Source organism: Cervus canadensis, chromosome 18, assembly GCF_019320065.1.
Source record: "Cervus canadensis isolate Bull #8, Minnesota chromosome 18, ASM1932006v1, whole genome shotgun sequence".
In the NCBI taxonomy this organism is placed as follows: Eukaryota; Metazoa; Chordata; class Mammalia; order Artiodactyla; family Cervidae; genus Cervus; species Cervus canadensis.
Window position 1 is genome coordinate 43,661,596 of NC_057403.1, and position 8,649 is coordinate 43,670,244.

Sequence of the window (8,649 nt, forward strand, 5' to 3'; positions counted from 1 at the left end):
GAGAAGACAACATGTACTGTTTGTACTTAGCACTCAGTTTTGCTGTGAACCCATAATTGCTCTAAAAAATAAAGTATTTTTAAAACTACAGACTAGCCTAACATCTTTTTTCCTCTCACTCTCTGCTTCTTTGAAGCCCTGCAGCTATTTAGATATTAAGAAACGCTTTCATAGATGAGTCTTGGGTAACAGAAGAAAAGCATAGCTTCAAACTATCAATATGTGAAAACAGACCACTGAGTCCACTGAACCAAATTCACCACGTCTGCTCCTAACCGACCACATCTCCATAATTAGGCCAACTTCCTTGACCTTTTACCTCAACCCGAATATGAGCCTAGTTGTTATAAAACCACCTGCACCTTGAAATTGTAATTCTTTTCACTTTCCAATTTTATTTCCACATCAGAAAGTGGTAAGGTGTCAGGGCCACCATCACCTTCTACCCAGCTAGTGCAGAAAGAACTTAACTCTGGAGGTCAGGCAGTAACCTGGACTGGATAAACAAGAGGAGAGATGTTGCAGGACCCAAGACATCAGCCAGCAAACCTGGCTTCACTCTGTCCCTCGCAGAGGATCCTGAGCCGACAGGAGATCCCTTGTGACTTCACACAGAGAGGTTCGCAAGCACAGATTCCTCCCCAATAAGGGAAGGAATGAATGGTGCAGTAGAGACATTCCAACAGGACACAGCTGGAATACATGACACACACAGAAGAAAAACCTTTATGAATTGGAAGGAAAAAGAGCTGTGAACATTTATTATATTTTATATTCTTAAAAGGTAAAAAAGAGGATTACACTGTGTGGATGGCAGAATAACAATTAAACTAACCTCCGGATAAATATATAAAAAAATAACTATCTGAATACACTGGAGAAAGTTCCAAGGCAGGTAAAAACTACAGAAAGTTCTCTCTCTTTCTCTCTCTCTCTCTCTCTCACTCACACACACACACACACACTCACAGCTTTTTGCCTGAGGGCAGGCCTTAGTCAGCTACTGTGCAGCTGGCTAAAACTAACCCCTTAGTCTCAGAGGCATGAATAATCAGAGGAGTTTAGGGTGACCACAACAGTTAGAAGGTTGGAGAAACATCATGAAAAGAAGAAATCTACAGAGAAACAGCCCTGGATTCAGTCTAAAAACTCTGCTCAAATCTCTGGCTGCCTCCAACCTATACACACCGTTGGGGCAGATTTCAAGCAGTTCCAACTGAGGATAAAAGAACTTAACTGAGATTTCAGTTGCTGTCCACCGCAGAAGCGATAACAATTTGGAGTTTGAATTCACCCCAGTTAACTGCACATTAAGCAGAGAAACAAACAAAAGAGAAATCAAGAGTTTTTCAGAGGAATATAATGAATCCAGGGTCTTTATAACATTTCATCCATAATATTCAGGAAATTATCTAAAATTACTAGACCTACAAAGACACAGAAAAATGTGATTCATACTCAAGAGAGAAGGTAACCAATGGAGACACTAACCCCAAGATAGCCCAGAACTTAGGATTCTCAGCAGGATTTTAAAGCAGTTATTATAACTATGCTCAGTAAAGAAAAATACGCTTGTTATAAGGGAATAGATAGGAACTCTAGGCAGAGAAACAGAAACAATTAAAAAGAAGCAGGTGGAAGTTCTAGAACTAAGAATTAAAACCTGAAATTAAAAATACACAGCTGATGGTAGATAACAAAAGATTTAGTGAGGTTAAAAATGTATCAATTAAAAAAAAATGTATCAATAGAAACTACTCTATGGACCACAGCAGAAAAATATTCAAAAGTGAACAGAGCCTCAGTAGAAAAAACTAGTGTAAAAAAAAATCTAGTACACATGTATTTGGAATCCTAAAAGTAGAGGAGAAACAGAAAAAATATATGAAGAAACCAAAATAGGACACACAAAAGGAAACCACACCTAGACATATCACAGTCAATCTCCTGAAAACTAAAAATCAGAGAGACTCTTGAGCAGAAAAAGACAAATGACATATTACATACAATAATGCCACAAATGATCTCTGGCTTATCATCAGACAAAAATGGAAGCCAGGAAACAGGGAAATCACATTTTTTAAATGCTGAGAGAGAAAAAAAGTCAACTCATAATTCAATATCCTTCAAGAGTATGGCAAATTATTTATATATTCTATAAATAAAAGGTAAGAAAATTTGCTACCAGCAGTCCTGCACTACAAAGAATCCAAAAGGAAGTTCTTCACGTTACAGGGAAACAATACTGGCTAGAAAGTCTCCATTAAACTTGTTATTAATAATGTAAAAGACTTATGACTGAACATCACCATCATAGAGGTAAATCAAAGATTTGAGTGCTCTGGTGGCTCAGCTGGTAAGGAATCCGCCTGCTATGTTGGAGACCTGGGTTGGGAAGATCCCCTGGAGAAGGGGACGGCTACCCATTCCAGTATTTTGGCCTAGAGAATTCCATGGACTGTAAGGTCCACAGGGTTGCAAAGAGTCGGACACGATGTGCAACGTTCACTTCACTAGGCTTTTCGTGAGTTATCATCAAGGCCACCTATCCAATACTCAAGACCAATTAATGACATTGTTCTTTGATGTCGTACTTTAGAGAAAAAGTAAAAGAAAGAAACCAAGTCTAAAATTTTAGGTCTTGAGTCTTCCCACAAAGCATCTCTTAGACAAGAATTCACTTCCACCACCAGCCAACTGTGTGATCCTGCCTGGCCTCCTTCGCCTCAGAGTTATCTTCCTCACCATAAATTCCTGCCTGGCCTCCTTCGCCTCAGAGTTATCTTCCTCACCATAAATGGAGGGGGTGTAGGGTGACCAAGGTGGGGACTGTGACTCTGCACTAGTCAACCTCCAAGATCCCGGCCAGCGGCAGCATTCTGTAATCTCAGGACTCTGAGAAGTACGTACACCTCCCTTGAGTCGCATATCCTGGAATTCTATCTCATCGTTTGCTGGCTGAAGAAAGGTTTCAAAAAGCTGCCATATGTGATGAACCCAACACAAGCTTTAATAATTAAAAGGTAGGGTGGAGCTGCAGTTGACCAAGATGCCAAACAAAATCCATTTATTAAAGAAATGGGCCCCATTCAAAGACATAAATCATGCTTCCTGCTAATATATTTCCTGCTGTACTTTCCCTCCAAGCTTTGTTGCTCATTTTTCTCACCATCCATAAATAAGAATTATTTGTTACATATGTAACAACTTAAGTGTTTTCCTTCTAAACCCTGGTGCTCTATAGTTAGGGGCACATATTCTTTGCACCTCTTCTGATTGTCATTGGTGTTATTAAAGAAAAAGCCTTTCCAGTTGGGTTTATTCAGAGAGAGTTAACATCTGATTTTACATGATTTATTTAAAAGTAAAAGAGCAACATGGCCTGAAGCGCTTCTAGCATGGGGTGTGGAAGTATTTGATGTCCTGGTGCTTGTTCATAAAGGAATGTTGTTTTGAAATGTGCAGTGAAGTCGGGGAACAGAGATCCAAAGAAAGTTCTCATTAAGACAAAAGCGAATCAACCTCCTTCCCAAAAGACGTCCCTCTCGGGACACTGGGTCCCTGGGGTCGGTGCCCACCATCTGGGCTCAGGGAGGCCCCAGCCTTGCTGCCTCTCATGAAGTGTGAATATGGGCTTGTTCCCAGTCAGGGCACTTGTAAAGGTCATTCGTGTACCAGGACCCATGGTAGCCAGGCCACTCTAGTGGGCCAGAACACAGCTCAATGTCAAGGAAACCAACCCCAATCCTCCGATTCCACTGGCTTTTTTTCTCTTTTGGCTATGCCGGGTCTTAGTTTCGGCATGCAGGATTTTGAGTTAAAGCATGTGAACCCTTTGTTGCGTGATGTGGGATCTTGTTCCCTGACCTAGGATTGAACCTGGGCCCCTGCATTGGGAGCATGGAGTCTTAGCTACTGGACCAGGGAAGTCCCTCCAACTCAACTTTTACCCAGCTCACCTTCTCCTACAAAACAGGACCCACTTGCTTTCTAAGGAAAGTCCCGACGTCCTAGCCAACCACGCCCATCGCCTTTTCTAACATCTGTAAAACTCCCCGTTGCCCAAAATCCCTTGGGAAGAATGCCCCACTGCTTGTGAGGCACTGTACTCCCCCAGTCCATGGATTATTTTCCCTTGAGTAAAGCACATCAAACCTGGTACTGAACTGTTTAATTTTTGTCATTTGACAGCACTAACCAGCCAGAGGAGAGACAGCTGTCAATAGTGAACCAGTCTCGGACAGTACTCTGCAAGAGTGTATCACCCATGCAGCGGCCCTTACCCATGAACCCACAGGTTCATGAATTACTCTTTTCTTTAAGGCCAAATAAAATGATGTCTCACGTCCCCAGGCAGGGCCAGGACCAAGGCAAAGTGAGTAAGATATCCGCCCTGGGCACATTTCAAGGTGTGCCAAAAACTCAGCCATCAAGATAAGTCATATTTTTTTTTTTTTGATAAGTCATATTTTAACGCAAGGTTTTAAGAATCATAAATCAACACAAAAAATCAATGATGAATGAATTATCAACATTTTAAATAAAGACAGGATCCATAACAATGCATTGCTCAGTCATATTGCAGCCTGAGGCAAGAGGAATAATCCCTAATACACTAGCTCTATCTTAATTTAAAATTTTGCTATTTTGTTCATCAGACTTCTGTATATTGACAGTTTAAAGGTTGCATCAAAGTATGATTTATCCTGATGGCTGAGTTTGGGGGCACCCTGAAACGCGCCAGAGGCAGTGCCTCACCCACCTCAAGCTGTCCCAGCCCCAAGCCCCAGGCTCTCTGCAGTAATAGGGTCAGCCCCCCATCCACCTCCCTCACTTTCAAGATGGTTGGAGGAAGACCGGTTTGTTAAGAATCCGTTCCTGGTCACTGGTCACTGCAGCCCCTTACTCCTTGTTATTTATCTCCTCACTGCCTGGAACGACGCCAGCATTTCCCAGGCGCACTGCTGTGAGTGACCGCTGCATTTTACTCACTTGAGGTCTCGGGCAGAGAGGAGCAACGAGGAAATCACAGCAATAACTACTGCACTGGTGGGACACAACTCTAAAGTGGAAGTTTCTAGGCCTCAGTTTTGCTAGATCTCATTAACCACTGCCTGCCTCAGACCCTCCACAGATCCTCCAAGGTAAGATATAAGGATGTAACTGAGGGCGGGGGGCGGGGAGAGCTCTTCACTCCTATCACTTATGCTCAGACCCCAAACTCCTTCTCAGGGTCTCAGCAAGGTAAGTCCATAACTCCTTGCACGTAGCACAACTGAACTCCTCTCCAAACCTCCTCGTCCAGCCCTCCTCCGTCCCACGGGCCCATTAAAGGGGTCTCTCCAAATAGCAGTAGTGTTTTATCCTCCGTGTGGAATTCTCCCAAGGTGCCAAGGGGCTGCAACAGCGGCGGCTTTTACACCAACCTCCTCTTTACCCCTCGCCATCAAATACGGGATGTAATGGCCTGAGAATCGCCTGTAAAGGCTGCATCTTGTTCCTCTCTGTTCCCCACAACCTGGGCCTGGCATGAGGCGAACGCTGGATGAAGACGAAAGCCGCTTTATCCATGGGTGTAGTTTGGGCTCCTGGGGACGGCGGGATGGGGCCTGGGGCAATCACCCCCAAGCCCGCGGCCGCCAAGCTGCTCAGAGCCCCAGTGAGCTTCCGGGAAGAAGCCAGTTCCACCCGCATCTCCCTCGCTGCTGCTTTGGCTCCAGCCCCCTCCCTCTCCCCGCCCCCATCAAGGCTCCTTCTCAGACGATGCTCAGCTTCGGGTCCCAGGACACAAAGCCAAAGCCCTCCCGCCCACGCTCAGTCTGCGCAGGCGCAGAGACACGCGAGAAGAACATGGGTTCGAATCCTGGCTCCCCCTGCGCGCTGGCGGCACGACCTGTGCTCATTTCATTGTCTCCCTGGGCCTCAGTTTCCGCCTCTGCAGAGTGAGGATCATAAATAGTCATCATTAGTGTGGGGCTTAAATCAGGTATTCCATGCCACAGCACTCAGGAGGACTGCCTGGCACACGGCAAGCACGCTGCGCATCAGCCACTCCTGGGACCTCCTGGCCCCCGGGGGGCTTTATTTTTCGGGGTGAAGGAGGCAGACGGAGCACCAGGTCGTCTTAGCGAGCCTGGGGCCGTGGGTGGGATGCTCTCCCATTCACCCTTGGTTGCATGGGGTGGGGGTGGGGGGTCTTTCCATTCCCAGGAGCACTAGAGGGACTGGGATCCCCTGGAAAAAGAACCCTCTGCACCAGAGAAGAAACTTGAAGTTTTCGAGTGTGAACGACCTTTAAGGCCGGAGCAGTGGGAGTCCAGTGTGCACACACACATCACTTGAAACAGATCCCTGGCTTTGGAGGCAAACCCCAAGCTTTCCCCCTCCCCCAGCCCGGACCTGGAATGGAGTCTGTCTAGTGATCGTAATGCGAAGAGGCAGCAAGCCTGCCTTCTTAAGTGTTTGCATAAAACTTGGGCTTTGGAGCATTTTTTTTTATTTCCAGAGAAAAAGCCTGTGTGGGTGTACTGGGTTAAGAATGCCTTTTCAAGGGGTGCCTCACAGCCCAGCGCCCCAGGGAGGGCTAGGTTCCCTCAGAAAACTTCACAGTAGGAGGGAAAAGGGAACACCCCCTGTCTGTCCTCCAGGTCAGTGAGAATTCCTTGGCTTGTTTAAGCCCCAGAGACCAGCTCCGGCTGTTAGACCCACCCCACCATGTTCTAGCCTCAGCCCTACCTTCCTGCTCGACACCCACACCCCCCCCCATCCTCTACTGGCTTGAAAGATGCTATCGGAGTCCAGAATCTCCACGTGGGCCCCCAAAGGAACAGCTGGGACTCGGCCAGCCAGCTCCATCACCCCCCAGGCAGCAAACAGGACCCCAAGACGCAGACTGACATAAGCTTTACAAAAAACTCTCCGGAGCCAGCTGGCCTTACCTACTTCAGAACCAAATGCCAGGAAACTCCGGCTGGTCTGCCAAGTCCCCCGAACGGCCGGATGGAGGACTTGCTGACATGTGCCTTTGTCGGGCGCTTCTCGGCACCCCCCCACTCCCGCCCCCGCCTGCACAGTACACCAGGACTCAGCACTTTACGCAAGGCTGGGAAAGCCAGCCCCAGCAGATCACTGGATTCCCGCAACACCCATTCTCCACACGATGCTGGGAATACACCTGATGGTCCCGGATGCAAGCAGCCACCCCACGACCCACTCCTGGTCAAAAAGGAAAGTGGGTAGGTCAAGTCCAACAAAAGGCCAAATCTATTTCGTGGTGAAACCTCCTTGTCTCCCAGGATGCACCCTGCTTTTCTACCCTCTTCTGTGACCCCGAAGATCTGGACCACCTTAGGCTCCAGGCTCCCATCAGCATCACAGCCCATCAGTGTCAGGGGCAACAACTGAAAACAATTGAGAAGAAAGCAAAATCTTCATCAGGGTTCCTGGGAAAACAGCTGCAAAGATCCCAGGTTCATCCACCACAAAGCTTCTCGCTACTCATCTCTCCATCTCTCCCCTCCCTTGCCCCACCTCCCCTGGTCCCCATCCCCCAAAATAGCCTTCGTCTCTTCTTTCTCTCTCAAAAAACCTCTCCTCCTGCCTTGCCAGATCTGCTTCCACCCAAAGAATCCTTCCTTTAAAATCTCCCTACTGCGGGCTGCCTCTGCAGGCCATTCTTAATCCCCAATGTCAAAAGGCTGGAGAGCCTGGATGGCAGGACCGAATTTTCCAGTTCCCCACCCTGTGACTCCCAGCTTCTATGATCTTGTCTGTATTTACTGCTGTCACCCCTTAACCTGTCAGATGCGAGTCCATTTCCTAATGATGCCAAAAGACCCGAACATCTCAATTCTGGAAACTCATCAAAGGTCAAGCGTTTACTCAGGCATTAAAGCTGTCTGGGCTACAGCACTTTAGATTTGTATTTGCAAGGAAAACATAACTAGTCCAGCAGACATCCATGTATGGCTTTTGTCCATTAACTCAAGCAGGCAAAAAGAAGCACCATCAGCCATATAGAACAAGTCCCATGGGCCTCTCCCCCTCTACCAAAGAAGAGAAAGAGAAGAAACGCTGTAGCAGCCCATTCCCCACCCCCAGGCTCAGGCCCAACCGCACTTGAAGAGCTTGGGGAGCCCCAGCCTCAGTGAGGAGGGGGCACACTTCAGGATTGAACGTTTCCATGTCCCGGATCATCCAAGTCTAGCGTTCCTGTGAGTTTTGACTTGAGCTGAGGTCAGTACAGGCCGAGGGCGGGAAATGTGCTCAAATGCTGACTGCCTGGAAGGTCTTTTCCATTTCGGAGTGTCGGCTGTGGGTCAGACCGTCTCAGGGAATAAACTGTAAGTGGAGGTGAGTCTTTCCATATGTCTCGCATGAAAATTGAAAACGACCCTCTAATGTAGTCCAGAATCCCCACGAAACATTTTTATTGTTTCAAAAGAGAAAAGGAAAAACGTAAACCAGGTCAAACGTCACGGGGTTTCTAATCCAAATGAACAAAGCGGGAGAACTCACCCCCGAAATTTAAGTCAAGGACCCGTCTCAGCGGGAAACAGGTGGGGCTGTGAGTCCAAGTGGACCTTTAATAAGCACAATCTGATGAGGGTGGTGGTAGTAACAGGGATTTTGAAACTGTTGAATGGGAGG

The 8,649-nt window shown here is 47.1% G+C and overlaps 1 long non-coding RNA gene across 1 annotated transcript in view; it reads right to left on the reverse strand.

The window, feature by feature from the left end:
• The window catches only part of LOC122420071, a 36,287-nt gene extending 29,250 nt beyond the window's left edge, over positions 1-7,037 (reverse strand). Inside the window, exon 1 of the long non-coding RNA XR_006263166.1 lies at positions 6,939-7,037. This is a non-coding gene — a long non-coding RNA (uncharacterized LOC122420071). The remainder of the gene's footprint in view (positions 1-6,938) is intronic.
• Positions 7,038-8,649: the final 1,612 nt, after the last annotated feature.